Source organism: Podarcis melisellensis, assembly GCF_964234715.1.
Source record: "Podarcis melisellensis genome assembly, chromosome: W".
Taxonomy (NCBI): Eukaryota; Metazoa; Chordata; class Lepidosauria; order Squamata; family Lacertidae; genus Podarcis; species Podarcis melisellensis.
Genome location: NC_138535.1, coordinates 14,482,151 through 14,500,035, shown reverse-complemented (window position 1 = coordinate 14,500,035; position 17,885 = coordinate 14,482,151). Strand labels below are relative to the sequence as shown.

Genomic DNA, 17,885 nt, shown 5'->3' with positions numbered 1-17,885 from the left:
ACTGTTTTAAGAAGTGGCAGAAAGATATTTCGAAATTCGTCTGGCAGGGCAAGAAACCCAGAATTAAATTTAAGATTTTAACTGATGCAAAGGAAAGGGGGGGATTTGCCCTGCCAGACCTTAAACTATACTATGAATCGGCAGCTTTTTGCTGGTTGAAGGACTGGCTACTTCTTGAATACACAGATATTCTGGATTTAGAAGGTTTTAATAATACTTTTGGGTGGCATGCATATTTGTGGTATGACAAGGTTAAAGCACACAAAGCTTTTAAAAATCATATTGTCAGGAAATCATTGTATAATGTCTGGATTAGATACAAAGATTTGTTGGAAAGTAAAACCCCAAGGTGGTTGTCGCCAATGGATGCGAAAGCTGTGAAAAAGCTTAATATGGAGTCCAAATGGCCGAAATATTGGGAAATTTTGGAACAAGAAGGGGACAAATTGAAATTGCAGAGTTTTGAGAAATTAAAAGATAAAGTGCGAGACTGGCTTCATTATTATCAAATAATGGAGGTTTACAAGATGGACAGGAAAATTGGCTTCCAGGTGAAAAAATCAAAATTGGAAACAGAATTGTTAGAACCCAATACTAAAAATTTGTCAAAAATGTATAACTTGCTGTTGAAATGGAATACGCAGGATGAAACAGTGAAATCAGCTATGATTAAGTGGGCACAAGACATTGGTCATAATATTATGTTTGCTGACTGGGAAAAGTTGTGGACCACAGGTGTGAAATTTACGGCATGTAATGCCCTGAGAGAAAATATTATGAAAATGATTTACAGGTGGTACATGACCCCAGTCAAGCTTGCAAAAATTTACCACTTGCCTGATAATAAATGTTGGAAATGTAAAGAGAATGAAGGCACATTCTTTCACCTTTGGTGGACATGCCCAAAGATTAAGGCTTTCTGGGAAATGATATATAATGAATTGAAAAAGGTATTTAAATATACCTTTCTGAAGAAACCAGAGGCCTTTCTCTTGGGTATTGTCGGCCAAACGGTGCCAAAGAAGGATAGAACATTCTTTATGTATGCTACAACAGCAGCAAGAATACTCATCGCAAAGTATTGGAAGACACAAGATCTACCCACCTTGGAAGAATGGCAGATGAAGGTAATAGCCTATATGGGACTGGCAGAAATGACTGGCAGAATCCGAGACCAGGGGAGAGAGACAGCGGAAGAACATTGGAAGAAATTTAAGGACTATCTCAAGAAATATTGCAAAGTTAATGAATGTTAGAATGACGTTGGTTTAGAAACTATGTGGTTTCCAGCCGGATTGGATAAGTAGTAAGAAAAGAAGGGTTAAATACTAAATGAAATTAAGGGAAAGGATTTGCTGAATTAATAAAATAGAAATTGGAATACAGAGAGGGGAGGTATGGGGAAGTCGGGAAAGTAAGGAAAATAAGGTAATTAAATTATACTTTTTTTTGTGTGTGTTTGATTGCATTGTTGTTATGTTTTGTTTTTAATATAATTTTTAAAACCTTAATAAATATCTATTAAAAAAACCACAAAATATCCAAAACATAGAAAACCTTCCAAAGTGGGCTCCTGTGTCAAGAACAGAGATTGAGAACCTTATAGCCCAACTAAAACAGGGGAAAGCCCCAGGAGAAGATTTACCGTATTTTTCGCACCATAGGGCGCACCGGACCATAGGGCGCACCCAGTTTTTTTGGGGGGAAATAAAGGGGAAAAAATTATTTCCCCCCCAGGCGCGGGGCTGGGGCGGGGGAAGCTCGAGCTTCCCCCGACCCCAGCCCCCAAACAGGCAGCTCTCTGCAAGCCGTGGGAGCACTCCCGCTGCTTGCGGAGAGGTCCGCGAAGCCTGGACGCGCTGAGCTCAGCGCGCGCAGGCTTCGGCATGCTGGCAACTCTCCGCAAGCAGCGGGAGCGCTCCCGCTGCTTGCGGAGAGGTGTGCGAAGCTTGGAGAGCGTGAGGGGTCGGTGCGCACTGACCCCTCTCACTCTCCAGGCTTCAGCGAAAGCCTGCATTCGCACCATAGGACGCACACACATTTCCCCTTCATTTTTGGAGGGGAAAAAGTGCGTCCTATGGTGCGAAAAATACGGTAATTCCTGCTGAGGCCATCAAAAACACCTTGGAGTTTTGGACCCCTATTCTGGCTTCACTATTCACCTGCATTGATACACATCCCCAAAGCATAATTAGTAAATTGTATGAAATGGAAATTTCAGGGCTGGCTGGAACAAGAAAACATACTTGCAGAGGAACAAGCTGGATTTAGGGAAGGCTGTTCTACCATTCACCAATGTTTAGTACTCCGACATCTAATCGAGAAATACTTCTCTCGTAGCATAGTTTCCCTTTATGCTGTCTTTATTGACTTTAAAGCAGCCTTTGACGAGCAGAGCAGGGAGCCACCGCCGCCTTTAGCAGGGAAGCGTCTCGCTCGGCTTGGCAGGACTTCATATGATGAATCTTTTATTATGGCCAACGACACCCTGGAAGGTTTTCACGAAGTGAATCTAGCCTCTCCTACCACTCCAGATCTTCTAGGAGTGTATGAATTCAGTGCTTGTGAACAAACTACCCCCTCCACGATCATCTACCGGCTTCATGCCTCAGCTGTGTGCTCGACGCCAATTCAGCTGAGTGCCCTGAACGTCTTTGATCTTCCTACACAACCCATCTATTCATCTCCTAGGCAACTCAATTGTGCAGAAGCATCAGGTATCAGCATCAATGTTACAGAAACCATTCCTTGTTCTACCTCAGGACTCCAAGGTGTGTCGTCCAAATATGATAATTCCGGAAAGGCAAGCAGCAATGCCGAGAGAGAATTTTTGTTGGGAGCAACCATAACAGACTCCACTGAAGGAAGTGATGATGTTTTGGGACTGAGCACAGTCTGTCTCACCTACAGAGCCCATTGGTTTTGGAAGTCAAAGAGAAGGGCTATGGAAGATTAAAAGAGGAGCTTGCTAAAGCTCAGAGGGAGCTGAAACTGAAAGATGAAGAATGCAAGAGGCTTTCTAAAGTGTGCGACCAACTCGGGTAGTAATTGGAATAACTTACTGCCAGCCTCTTTGAGGAAGCACACAAAATGGTGAGGGAAGCAAACATAAAGCAGGCGACAGCTGAAAAACAACTGAAAGAAGCACATGGAAAAATTGATGTACTTCAGGCCGAAGTAGCAGCCCTGAAAACGTTAGTGCTGTCCACTTCGCTGACGTCGCCCACAAAAGAGCTTCAAAAAAGGCCATGCAAGGAACAAGAGTATGAGCAGTGCGATGGGGGTCAGCAACCAGGATGTCGCCATGATGCAGCCAATTGTGAAAGACTGCAAAGAGGCTGACTTAGCTCTGTATAACGAATTCAGGTCCTGGAAGGATGATCCCACTATGGACAGGGCATGCCCTTTCCTGGATAAAATCTATAAGGAAGATATATTTCCGTTTTTGACCTTCTCAAAAAGTGAGCTGGCATCTGCCGTCTTGGAAGTTGTGGAAAACAATACCTTAGGTATTGAACCAGTTGGCTTGCAACCTGTTCGATTTGTGAAAGCTTCTGCAGTTGAATGTGGAGGACCAAAGAAATGTGCTCTCAGTGGACAAAGTAAAACATGCAAGCATAGAATCAAGTTGGGGGACTCAAGCAACTATTACTATATTTCTCCTTTCTGTAGATATAGGATTACTTCTGTATGTAACTTCTTCATGTACATTTGATATATACAGCAGGGGCTTGTGAAGCAGCAAGATGTGAATCAGAAGTTTTGGGAGGTTATTCAGCTGAGGAAAGAGATGTCACTGGCAAAACTTGGATATTACAAGGAAGAGCTGTAACTGCTACGTTTCTGGTGCTTGCATGCGCTTCCATAAATGTACGTATCTTCAGAGTGGTTCAAAATCCTTGTCACGACATTGATATTTATTTTGAAAAGGGTCCAAGGCTTCTCCTTCTGTGCAAATTGTGCTACATACTTTTGGAGTTCAGCAAGATTATTTTATTTTAGGATGGACATTATTGTTTCGTTTGAAAGGAAGGCAAGAGGATTTTCAGGTGTACTATAGTGATTGTAACTTTAGCAGTTGAGAAATGCAGGTTTGATGCTGTTCAGATATTGTGTTCATTTTTGTGTTCTGGAGAGTTTATAATGTAGGATTTCAACTTAATAAAAGTTAACTAAAAAAATAAATAAAAGCAGCCTTTGACACCATATCCAGAGCTAAATTATTGGAAAAATCAGAGGCCTCTACACTCGACAGGCACTTGCTATATTTAATACACATGAAGGGATGTGGCTAAAAGTGCAACATAACTTCCAGGGCCATCTCTCCAATGCTATTGGAACTGAGAAAGGTGTCAAATAAGGGTGCATACTGGCTCCACTCTTATTTAACTTCTATTATTAATGATATGGAACCTTATCTGCATAATGTGAACTTCCCAGTTGCTGGATCATCACCTTGTCGTGGTGAATGGGCTTGCATGTTCCTATGACCCTTGTGAGCAAAGGCGTCGGGAATCTTGTACTTCCAGCAGGGTCACCCAAGGCGGTAAGGTAAAAGGGAAGGAGCTAGACAAAGAATGATCCAAGAAGTCCTCAACGGCAGAACAGGCGGATGATAACAAGCAGTATGTTACAACAGCTATGAAGACGGATGAAGGCTGCAGCAGATAGGAATCTACCGGTTTGTCGTGACTACTTCATGCCATCGGAACAGAGCCCTACTGTGAAGACTGTGCGTTGGTCAGCGTGCACTGATCTACACACATAAAACAAATTCACGCACAGGCGTCTTCCAAAAACCCAACCCAAGCCCCAAAAGTCCCATGGCAATCGGCAAATGGTAACGGGGGGAGGATTGTGAAATCTGGAAACCCCTAGTCATGAACCAGCACAGTTGTTCTGACTCAAGGAACGAGGCAGTTGAGCAGCTCGGCAGCTGTATCCATGACTGAGCAGCCCTTTTTAGGATCCACTCTGCTCATCCCAAAAACAGGGAGGGGCTAGAAAAGGTGCCCTAAACATAGTCTGCCTCCCCTTTCCCCTGACTGGATTACCACACCCAGTGGGGTCACCACCTAGCGGTCGTAAAAGACAACTGAACTTTGGAACATGGAATACAGTGGTGCCCCGCAAGACGAACGCCTCGCAAGACAGAAAACCTGCTAGACGAAAGGGTTTTCCGTTTTGGAGGCGCTTCGCAAAACAAATTTCCCTATGGGGTTGCTTCGCAAGACGAAAAAATCTTGTGAGTCCCCGCAGGTTTTTTTTGCCCCCCCTCCTTTTCCTAAGCCGCTAAGCCGCTTAACAGCTGATCGCTAGAAGCCGCTAGACCGCTGTAGCGCTAATCCGCTAAGCTGTCAATGGGCTTGCTTCGCAAGACGAAAAAACCGCTAGACGAAGAGAATCGCGGAACGGATTCTTTTCGTCTTGCGAGGCACCACTGTATATGGACTTTGTCAGATAACACAGATAGTGAGCATCCTGAACGCAGAACCGCCATCATTGCAAGAGAGCTGCAACGTTTTAACATCAATATTGCAGCGCTTCAAGAGATTCAAAGAGAAGGCAAGGGACAAGTGAAGGAAGAAAAAGGAGGCTACACTTTCTTCTGAAAAGGTCTATCTGAACAAGAACATTGAATACATGGGGTAGGCTTCTCTATCAAAAACGACCTTGTGAAGCTCCTGTCCCTACTGGCATTAATGAGCGACTCTCAACCTTTCGAATAAAGCTCACCAAAAACCAACAGGCTACTATTATAAGCACTTATGCACCAACACTGGATGCCGACAAACACATTAAAGAAAATTTTACTCTCAGCTATATACCGTCCTATCAGAGACGCCGAAGGAAGAGAAAATTATCCTGCTGGGTGATTTTAATGCAAGAGTTGGGCAAGATTTCAATCTGTGGCCTGGGACTATTGGGAAAGAAGGAATTGGCAACAGCAACCAGAATGGAATCTTACTTTTGACGATATGTGCAGTGCACAACCTTGTTATTACCAACACACTCTTTCGACAGAAAAATAAATTTTAAACTTCATGGAGGCATCCTCGGTCAAACCATTGGCACCTCTAAGACTATGTTATTGTCCATGCTAAAGATTGACGTGATGTGCTCCTTACCAGAGCTATGATGAGCACCGACGACTGCTGGACAAATCACCGACTAATATACTCCACAATGGCTATCAAGATTATACCTCAACGCAGGCTTCAAGGAAGGAAACCAAGGCGCAAAATGAACACTCAAGCCCTTCAAGATCCCATTAAGCGGGATTGCTTCCAAATGACTCTTAAGGACCATCTGCTTTCAGAATTCCCTGATAACATCGAGGAACACTGGACCAAGCTAAAAACATCCATTATTGCAGACTGTGAACAAACTATTGGATACCAAACCAAGAAACACCAGGACTGGTTTGATGAGAATGACAGTGAGATTGAACACATGGCTGACAAGAAAAGGAAGGCCTTTCAGATCTGGCAAAGAGATAGAAACTGTGCCACGAAGAAAAAAACTTATGCCAACGCTAAGGCTGAGGTTCAAAGAAGAACCAGAGAACTAAAAAACACCTGGTGGATGAAAAAAGCTCAAGAGATCCAGCACTTAGCCAACACTCATGCTTCACAGAGTTTCTTTAAAGCTACAAAGACCGTCTATGGGGCAATAAATCATGGCATATGCCCCCTACGTTCAGCAGACAGTATCACACTTCTAATAGATAAAGAAGCTATTGCACTGCGCTGGAAAGAACATTACCAACATCTCCTCAACCGTAACTCCCCCGTAACTGCTGAGGTCCTCTTACAAATTCTGCAAAAACAAGTTAGAGATGAGCTTGCAGTATCTCCAAATCTGGGAGAGTTGTGTACAGCGATTAACCAAATGAAAAACAACAAAGCCAGTGAACCTGATGGGATACCTGCTGAAATCTTTGAAGTGGGCGGAATTGAACTTAAACAACAACTTCACAAGCTCATCGAAAAAAATTGGGAAAGAGAAGAGATCCCAGCAGACTTTAGGGATGCCAAAATTACCAATCTCTTTAAAAATTGTGACAGAACTGATTGTGGAAACTATTGAGGCATCTCTCTGTTAGCTGTGGCCGGCAAAATTCTTGCAAGGATCTTAGCAAACCTTGTCTCAACAATATCCGAGGTGACCCTTCCTGAATCCCAAAATGGTTTTCAGCCTTCTAGGGGGACAGTGGACATGATTTTCACAGCTCAACAGCTTCAAGAAAAATGCAGAGAGCAAAACCAACCCCTGTATATGGAGGTTTATTGACCTGACTAACGCTTTCGACACTGTAAATCGTAATGCCCTGTGGACTGTCCTTCTGAAAATTGACTGCCCAGATAAATTTGTAAACATCATTTGGCTCCTCCATGATAACATGACAGCAACAATCACAGATAACTATGGCTTTCAAAGTGAATCATTCACAGTGGGATCTGGTGTTAAACAGGGTTGTGTTATTGCCCTAACTCTATTCATTATTTTCATTGCCATGATCCTACACTTTGTCGAAGGGAAACTCCCCACCAGAGTAGAAATCATATATCGAACAGATGGAAAGCTCTTCAATCTGAGCAGGCTGAAAGCAAAGACTAGGTTACCGTAACATCCGTCATAGAGCTTCAGTATGCTGATGACAACGTAGTGTGCGCACGCTCAGAGGATGACCTCCAAACGATCCTAAATATCTTTGCAGAAGCTTACGAAAAGCTTGGCCTATCACTCAACATCCAAAAAGCCAAAGTGCTGCACCAAAAAGTACAAAATAACCCTTCTTCAGCACCACAAATCCAACTCAATGGTGTAACTTTGGAAAATGTCAACCACTTCTCCTACCTAGGCAGTTATCTTTCCACAAGGGCCAACATTGATGCCGAAATCCAGCATCGCCTGGGCTCTGCGAGTGTGACTTTCTCCCAATTGAAGTGCAGAGTGTTTGAGGACCAGGACATTCACAGGAAAACCAAAATGCTTGTTTACAAAGCTATTGTACTACCAACCTTACTATATACTTGTGAAACATGGACCACTTATAAATGCCATTTCCAACTCCTCCAAAGATTCCATCAACGGTGTCTCCGAAAAATTTTACACATCACTTTGGAAGACAGGGGAACTAATATCAGTGTACTTGAAGAAGCAAAGATCACCAGTGTTGAAGCAATGATTATTCAACATCAACTTTGTTGGACTGGTCATGTTGTACGGATTCCTGATGATCGTCTTCCAAAGCAACTAGTCTATTCCGAACTTAAAAATGGAAAGCGTAATGCTGGTGGTCAACAAAAGAGGTTTAAAGACTGTCTCAAGGCAAATCTTTAAAAATGTAGTATAAACACTGACAACTGGGAAACACTGGCCTGCGAGAGCTCTAATTGGAGAACAGCCTTTATCAAAGGTGTCATGGCCTTTAAAGACTTTTGAACTCAGGACGCAAGGGAGAAACATGCTAAGAGGAAGGCACGCTTGGCAAATCCACACCGTGATCAACTCCCGCCCGGAAACCAATGTCCCCACTGTGGAAGTATGTGTGGATCCATAATTGGTCTCCACAATCACTTATGGACTCATTGTTAAAACCATGTCTATGGAAGACAATATTACTCGGCTACGAGTGATCGACAAAGAAGAATAATGTGAACTTCCATCCCCAAAATTGGCAGGGAAGCATATCGCAGTCCTGCTGTATGCAGATCATACAGCAATTCTTTAAAGAACACCTATAGGCCTTAGAAGAGATATGAAAGTATTCACAGTATATTGTAAGGAGGGCAAATTAGAAGTTAACTGTCAGAAAACTAAAATCATGACACCTGCCCAAAGGCCTCAACTTCTCTCATGGTATATTGATGGCCACAAGATTGAGCAGGTTATCTGCTTTAAATATCTGAGGGTAGTCCTCCATTTTTCCGGAAACAGAAAAGCCCATGTTGATTATTCAGCTGAGAATGCACAGAGAAGCTCAGCTGCCATACTTAAATACTTTAGGACCAAAGGTGGACATTATAGACCTGCAGCCTTAAAACTGTTTAAAGCCAAGTTGGTTGCACGGTTTTTATATGGTGCCCAACTAGGCTCCTTCACTAATCTCACATTATTGGGAGTAGTACAATCTAAGTTCCTAAAATCAACTTTTAAAGTGCCAGAGTATTTCTCAAATGCTACCTTATGTCTTAAAACAGAGCAGAGAGTGTGGATGGCCATATTTAACTTCTGGCTATCTTTTTACCAATAATGATAATAATAATTATAAAAATATAATTATCTCCATAGGCAGTTGGACCGAACCGGGTCCAAGCTTTTCCGGAGCTTTGGCTTGGGTTGCCATCAGTATGCTGATGACGCCTAACCCTATCTGTTGATGGACGGCCACCCTGACTTGGCCCCAGACACACTGATCAGATTTTTGGAAGCCGTGGCTGGATGGCTACGGGGGAGCTGGATGAAGTTAAATCCTTTGAAGACAGAGGTCCTTTGGCTGCGTCGGGACGATATGCGGTTGGGGACCTAGCTCCCATCCCTTGCGGGGGCGCAATTAGTGCCAGCGCTTTCCGTCAAGAGTTTGGGTGTAATCTTCAACACCTCCCTTTCTATGGAGGTGCAGGTTACAGCTACAACAAAGGCGGCATTTTTCATCTCCGCCAAGCTAAGCAGTTGGCTCCTTACCTCTCTCGCCCTGACCTTGCCACTGTGATCCATGCGACAGTCACCTCCAGGCTTGATAATTGTAACTTGCTCTACGTGGGGCTGCCCTTGAAACTGACCCAGAAACTCCAGCGGGTGCACAATGCTGCGGCGAGACTCCTCACGGGGGCCTTGCCGCGGGAGCACATTCATCCGGTGCTATACCAGCTGCACTAGCTCCTGGTGGAGTACAGGATCAGGTTTAAGGTGCTGATTTTAATAATAATAAAACTGGCTGGGTTTCTCCAGCCACTCTGGGCGGCTTCCAACAGAATATTAAAATGCAATAATCTATTAAACATTAAAAGCTTCCCTAAACAGGGCTGCCTTCAGGTGTCTTCTAAGAGTCTGGTAGTTGTTTTCCTCTTTGACATCTGGTGGGAGGGCGTTCCACAGGGTGGGTGCCACTACCGAGAAGGCCCTCTGCCTGGCTCCCTGTAACTTGGCTTGTTGCAGGGAGGGAACCGCCAGAAAGCCCTCGGCACTGGACCTCAGTGTCCAGGCAGAACGATGGGGGTGGAAACGCTCCTTCAGGTATACCAAACCGAGGCCGTTTAGGGCTTTAAAGGTCAGCACGGTTTTATTGGAGGGAGCAAGGATCCAACATGGCGGCGAAGGTAGTTTCCGGGTAATTTCGCTTACCCTTATCAAAGTTTTAAGTGGTTTTAAGCGGTTTTTATCCTCCCTTGTTTTTATCCGTGAGTTTTAATGATCTGCTGGCTGTGCTGGCTGTCTTTTAGTATCTTTTAGTATCCCGCTACTTGTTTTATCTTTGTTTTCTTTTTATCTGGGTTGCTCCGACGCCCAGACTTGCTGCCACAGCCGCTGCCGCCTCCCTAACTGGGAGAGATAAGTGAAAGGTTCTCCTGGGCATAAATCCTCTGCCCTGTCGACCAGCTCTTTCCTTTAGCTTTTAGTTTATTGCATACTACGAAGTGAATTTTGCCCGACTGCTGGAACCGAGCTTTCTCGAAAACCCTAGGAACAAGGAAGAGGGGAAGGAAGAGGCTTGAACTGACTGCCTTACTGTGAGTAATTTTATGGCACCAGTCTCCTGGAAGTGGTAGTATTCTTGTGAGGAAGACTAAAGGATTTAAGGAGCTCCCCAGCACAGTGCCCACGACAGTTCTCCTGCAAAATTGATTTATGGGTCATGGAAAACGTCCAAGAGACTCTGACGAGGCATTATCCTCTCCGAGGCCTAAGCAATTAAGAAAGGGTTCACCTAAAGGAGGGAGAGGCCCCGAGGAATGTACCTACTCAATAGCAACTCAAAATCGTTTCGATCCTCTAACTGCACTTCAAACAACATCAGAAGATGAGGCCCCTGAGACGTTACAAATTGGAAACGCTAATGGTAACACAAATGGGGATGGTCCCTATCCGAAGGAGGAGTTGGTAGCTGAATCGGACTGCACAGGATGCGAGCAACTCCATCTAATAATTAGAACTCTAAACTGTATATTTAAGAGAATTGACGGCCTATCCTTTCAGCTGCATAGCCTTCAGCAAAAACTGGATGACCTGCCGGCACAGACAGCCCAAGATGGGGCAGTAGATGTTCCATTGCGCCGGCAGAAAGCTCCACCAAACACTGATCGTATGAAGAACTGCAAATACAATCTCAACCCCGCACTGAATCGCCAATCCCTGATTCTACATCCAAGGAAGATTTCCTTAACCTTCCGGGAAAGGGACCTAAGTTGGACAATGCTACATGGGACTAAAGAGCACCTCAGATGGCTTCTAAAACTCGAGGCATCACAAATAGATCTTTGTGCTGTGCTTCCCTTAGTCCGCCAGAACAGATATCAGAGAATGATGCTGGCTTTCCACTCTGCAAAAATCCCCTCTCTTATTATTAAGCAAAAAGTTTTTTTGAATAATCTTGGTATTTTTCCAACGAGAGTTTTCATGGATTCCAAAATTAGACCCCTCCTATCAGAGGGATTAACCAAGGAGACGGTACAACCCTCCCGCCCTGAACCACAAAAGAGGGCTGAGCTGTACACCCCATGTCTGGGCCAGTCTCATAGTACCCCCACTCCTACAACTAAACACTATGATTGTGCCAGTAACTCTTTGACACCCCAGGAGGAAAGAGAGCTTATCGCCTCCTTTGGAGAGTTACCAGCGATGGAACAACAAGAAATTATAAATAGACTGGATTTACTTAAACTTCAGCTCCTAAGGATCGCCTGCAACGGAGTTCCTACGAATGATACCCACTCTAATTTAGCAGTGCCATGCCCAATGGAGGTGGAAACAACAATTCCCCAATACCCAGCATATAAGGTGCCTTCTGCAGTGGATGGGAAGGTCCCACTGCTGGAGGCAGACTCTTCTCCTCCCCTTCACGCTGGTAACTCATCCCTGCTTTTAATAGACTTATCTGTTCCCTCCGTGAATAACCAATCCAAGAATGGAACTCAGGATAACACCCCCCTGGATAAATCGTTGTCCCTTCACCCCTCCATGCCGGACTTGGAATCAACATACATCGAAGACCATCCACGTCCTGAGACGGCAGTGGCCACCTCAGGCCAGGCTTCTCCACCAAAAATCCAACAATCATGTGAGGAAGACACCACAATGCCGAGAGTCACCACAGAGTGGACTGAAGACCCAGCAGGACATATAAACCAAATGATCACAAGTGGATCGGTTAGATCCCCAAAGAGGACGTACCCAGCGGACTTGGCAGGAGCCTCTTCAGGGCCTAGTTGGGCCCGACAGCTAAAAACGTCAAATATTATCTCTATTCACAATAGCTCAAGAGGCACACCTGCGCCAAAAGGAGAGAAGTCGTCTACCATTAGTCAAAGGAAAATTACTGACTTCTTTAAATTTGCCAACCCACCAAGATCAGCGTTCCCCCCTTCTCCATTGTGACTACCCAAACCTCAGTCAAATCTTCCCCCGTTCTCCCTTCTAAGCTGGAAAATAGCAGGTTGGAAGGGGAAAAAATCTGACCCGGACTTTGTAAAACTAATAAACTCACACCAAGTAATTCTCTTGCAGGAAACATGGGAAGATATTAATGGTTTTGATGTTACATCATTACCGGCATGCCCGTCTACTAAAGGAGGCCGGCCTAGTGGAGGATTAGTTATAGCAATTTCCTTGAAAATACAGGCAAAACTCACGCTTGTAAACGCTTCCACCTTTGCAATTACAGCCCTGGTTACGGGGAAAAACTTTGAACTTGTTATAACAAATGTTTATCTTCCTCCTGGAGGCAACATTGCAGACTTATACAATAAATGGGGAATCTTGGAGGAACATCTTACTCTTTGTCACTCCAAATACCCCAATATACCCAATGTTATAGCAGGGGATTTCAATGCTCGCATTGCAACCAACTGGGAGTCTTTAATCAAAGCCAAATGGTGGATAAGCCCAGAATTCATTAATGACCTCTCCCTCCATAATCAAAGACTTTCCAAAGACAAAAGGGTAAATGAAGCAGGAACCCTTCTTTACCAATTGGTACTACGTCTAAACCTAGTGATTCTAAACGGGAATTGCCCGCCTGACGTACCGGGTGAGTTTACACACATAAGCTCCTCTGCAAACAGTGTCCTGGATTATATGTTAGTATCTCATGATATATTCCCCAAATTTTCCCATTTTAAAGTTGAAAATATTCAATTGAGCGACCACCTACCGTTGGTCGCCATAATGACTATAGACTGGACCCCAGATGGAGACAGACACCCAACACATCTGATTACGAACTCAGTATTGCAAATCAAAAGTGTCAAATGGTCCGAACTACAGGCCCAAAAATACTCAGCATATTTTCAACAAGGACTAAAACAAGCATATTCAGGCTTAATCGAGGATTATGATGATTATGACCAAACTCTAAGACTATTCTCGAATTTGTCGGAAGATCTAACGTCTTTTTTCTCTGTCCCGACGCATAAAATAAACCGAACACAAAGGAAGATAGGTGCATTGTGGTTTAACAGTGCTTGTAAACAGGCTAGACAACTTCTTGGTAACATCTACAAAGAGTATAAAGCCTCCGGGGCAACGGTCTTGCCAAAAGAATATTTCCAAGCAAAATCGGCCTACAAGCAAATTCAAAAGGAAGCCAGACAGGAATGGCAAGCGAATCAATGGCGGGCAATCATAGAAGCCTCATCATCACGGAACTCCAGACAATTTTGGCTCCTTGTAAATAAAAGAACTAAAAGATACCCTTTGACTATTATTCCTGCCCCGGTTTGGGAATCTTACTTAAAAAATTACTTTGCCACAACTGACTGTATTGCTAACACAAGAGATGAATTCCAAGATCAGCTTCCCCTCTGGCCCCCCACCGATCCGGAAGACATCCATGATTTGATCGTTAAACTCAAAACAGGGAAAGCACCTGGGCCAGACCTGATCCCGGCAGAAGCTATAAAATACCACGCGGACTGGTGGGCCAAAGTCCTGGCGACCATCTTCGATGCCGTTAACAACTCTGGAATGATCCCAGAAGTATGGAAGGACGCTGTTATCGTTCCAATCCACAAAAAGGGCTCACCAGATGACCCGGGGAATTACAGAAATATCAGTCTGCTCTCAATAGTGGGGAAACTGTATGCCCGCTTCCTGCTGAGCAGACTTATCCAGTGGTCCGAAGAGAAAAAATTAATTGGGCCCGAACAAGCTGGATTCCGCCCAAAACAGTCAACAATTAATCATATTCTAATTTTACAGCATCTTGCCTGGAAATATTCCACCCCAAAGGGTGGCCAACTCTGTGTGGCATTCATTGACCTAAGGGCAGCATTCGATAGTATCCCCAGGAGCATCCTCTGGGAAAAACTCACCCGCTGGGGCATCGACAGAAGGCTTCTCTGGCTAATAATCAAACTCCATGAGAACTCAGCGGCTAGAGTGAGATTCACCCCGGAGGGTGATCTCACCAATTCAATTCCCATTAACAGAGGTGTCCGACAGGGTTGTATATTGGCTCCATTCCTGTTCAATTTGTTCATGCAGAAAATGGTCTTGGGCAACGGTACCTGCTCACCTCTAAACCTTGGTTTATTACCCCTCTTAAGGCTCCCAAACTATTTGAATTCCTTAACTTCTTCGGCTCATAGATATGCCTTTGTAAAGGCAAGATTCAACACCTTCCCATCAAACGTGCTGAGAAATAGATTCTCCAATGGACAGATATCGCTCTTATGTGATTGTAATTGTGGGGCACCGGAATCGTTGCATCACATAATTCTTGATTGTGCTTTTCACTTATCGGCCAGGAGCAAGTTTCTTGCTCAATATCTTAAGGGAATTGCCGATGATACAACTGAAGCCAAACTGAGATATCTATTAAATGATGATGACCCCCTAAGATCACTCATGGTTGCTATCCCTAAAGAAGAGAAACGGACTCTTGTGTGGCTCGGATAATCCCTTTAAACCATGATCTATGTTTTAGGATGTAATTAGGTATTATCACCATTGATGTCTTCTATTAATTTATGAGCAGAGGGCGATGTTTATGTTACAAATTTTGTAATGTATGATGTTGGTCTTTTGTTTTTGTTTTGCTTTGGTTCTTGTCTGTTTTTTGTAAGTTTTGGAGGTTTTAAATTTGGAGGTTCAAGTACATTATGGTGGTATGGGAAACTGTCGTGTGATGGGCCAATGGCCGTAATAAAGATCAATCAATCAATCAATCAATCAATCAAGGTCAGCACCAACACTTCGAATTGTGCTCGGAAACATACTGGGAGCCAATGTAGGTATTTCAAGACAGGTGTTATGTGGTCTCGGCGGCCACCCTCAGTCACCAGTCTAGCTGCCGCATTCTGGATTAGTTGTAAGGTAAAGGTAAAGGTACCCCTGCCCGTACGGGCCAGTCTTGAAAGACTCTAGGGTTGTGCGCCCATCTCACTTAAGAGGCCGGGGGCCAGCGTTGTCTGAAGACACTTCCGGGTCACGTGGCCAGCATGACAAGCTGCATCTGGTGAGCCAGCGCAGCACACGGAAACACCGTTTACCTTCCCGCTAGTAAGCGGTCCCTATTTATCTACTTGCACCCGGGGGGGGGGGGGCTTTCGAACTGCTAGGTTGGCAGGCGCTGGGACCGAGCAACGGGAGCGCACCCCGCCGCAGGGATTCGAACCACCGACCTTTCGATCGGCAAGCCCTAGGCGCTGAGGCTTTAACCCACAGCGCCACCCGCGTCCCTAGGATTAGTTGTAGTTACCTTCAAAGGTAGCCCCATGTAGAGTGCATTGCAGTAGTCCAAGCGAGAGATAACTAGAGCATGCACCACTCTGGCGAGACAGTCTGCGGGCAGGTAGGGTCTCAGCCTACGTACCAGATGGAGCTGATAAACAGCTGCCCTGGACACAGAATTAACCTGCGCCTCCATGGACAGCTGTGAGTCCAGAATGACTCCCAGGCTGCGCACCTGGTCCTTCAGGGGTACAGTTACCCCATTCAGGACCAGGGAATCCTCCACACCTGCCCGCCTCCTGTCCAGCAAAAACAGTACTTCTGTCTTGTCAGGATTCAATCTCAATCTGTTAGCCACCATCCATCCTCCAACCGCCTCCAGACACTCACACAGGACCTTTACCGCCTTCACTGGTTCTGTTTTGAAAGAGAGGTAGAGCTGGGTATCATCCGCATACTGATGAACACCCAGCCCAAACCCCCTGATGATCTCTCCCAGCGGCTGCATGTAGATGTTGAAAAGCATGGGGGAGTGGTCAGAACCCTGAGGCACCCCACAAATGAGAGCCCAGGGGTCTGAACACTCATCCCCCCCCACCACTTTCTGAAAACGGACCAGGAGGAAGGAGCGGAACCACTGTATAACAGTGCCCCCAGCTCCCAGCCCGTCTAGACGGTGCAGAAGGATGTTGTGATCGATGGTGTCAAAAGCTGCTGAGAGATCCAGCAGAACTAGGAAACAGCTCTCACCTTTGTCCCTAGCCCTCCGGAGATCATTGACCAGTGCGACCAAGGCAGTTTCAGTCCCATCATGAGGCATGAATCCCAACTGGAAGGGATCCAAATGGCCTGCTACTTCCAGGCGTGCCTGGAGTTGTTCAGTAACCACTCTCTCAATCACCTTGACCAAGAATGGAAGATTTGAGACTGGGCGATAGTTGGCCATATTGGCCGCATCTAAAGATGTTTTTTTAAGGAGCGGTTTAATGACTGCCTCTTTCAGCGCGTCTGGGAAGGCTCCCTCACAGAGAGAAGCGTTTTAAACCCCGCGAAGCCCATTGCCCAGCCCTTCCCAGCTAGTTTTTATAAGACAGGATGGGCAAGGATCAAGGAGACAGGTGGTTGGTTTCACTCGTCGAAGCAGCCTGTCCACATCCTTGGAGGGAACAGATTGGAATTGATCCCACACAACTTTAATAGAGAGGACTCTAGCACTCTACAGCCCCAGCCCTGCTCCCACAGTGGAGTCTACCTCTTCCTGAATCTGAGCGACTTTATCTGCAAAAATCTTTGCAAAATCATTGCAGGAGATCATGTGGCCCGTACTGGGCCCCAATGTAGCAGGTGGTTCCGCTAAATTGCGAACCACCTGAAAAAGTCTCCTGCTGCTGTTTTCTGCAGATGCAATAGAGGCAGTGAAAAAAGTCTTCTTCGCCATCACTACCGCCACTTGGTAGGCTCAGCACTGAGCTCTAACCCGTGTCCGGTCAGCTTTAGAATGAGTTATTGGCCACCGGCGCTCTAGCTGTCTCAGCGATTGTTTCATTGCCCTCAGATCCATGGAAAACCATGGGGCTGTCCGGGCACCATGCAATCGGAGAGGATGCTTCAGAGCCAAACAGTCAATATCCCTGGTTAGCTCCACATTCCAATGGGCCACCAGGGAATCAGCTGAAAGGCCATCAACATGGGATAAAGCACCCCCTTCCACTCTCTGGAAACCATTTGGATCCATTAAATGGCGGGGGCGGACCATCTGAATCGGTCCCACCTCCCTGCAGAGGGGAAAGGTCGCGGAGAAGTCCAGTTGGTCCCTTAAGGTCTGCAAATAATAACACTCTGAAGACCCCAGGCCCCAGGGAGATTAGACTGACCTCGACTAGAGCCAGGGCCTTTTCGGCCGTGGCCCCGGCCTGGTGGAATGCTCTCTCACAAGAGACCAGGGCCTTGCAGGATTTGACATCTTTACGCAGGGCCTGCAAGACAGAGCT

General features: G+C 45.4%; 2 protein-coding genes, 1 long non-coding RNA gene and 1 pseudogene across 6 annotated transcripts in view; 3 read left to right on the top strand and 1 right to left on the bottom strand.

The window, feature by feature from the left end:
- LOC309361183 overlaps positions 1-17,885 on the bottom strand; it is a 187,318-nt gene that overhangs the window by 7,550 nt on the left and 161,883 nt on the right. The gene's annotated exons all lie outside the window — the stretch shown is intronic.
- The window catches only part of LOC309361140 (fragile X messenger ribonucleoprotein 1-like), a 222,030-nt gene that overhangs the window by 99,355 nt on the left and 104,790 nt on the right, over positions 1-17,885 (top strand). The gene's annotated exons all lie outside the window — the stretch shown is intronic.
- LOC309361155 (uncharacterized protein) overlaps positions 1-17,885 on the top strand; it is a 140,164-nt gene that overhangs the window by 30,083 nt on the left and 92,196 nt on the right. The window lies entirely within an intron of this gene.
- Positions 2,396-4,168, top strand: LOC309361143 (rab-3A-interacting protein pseudogene; annotated as a pseudogene). The gene has a single exon. The product of its transcript is annotated as a rab-3A-interacting protein pseudogene (transcript).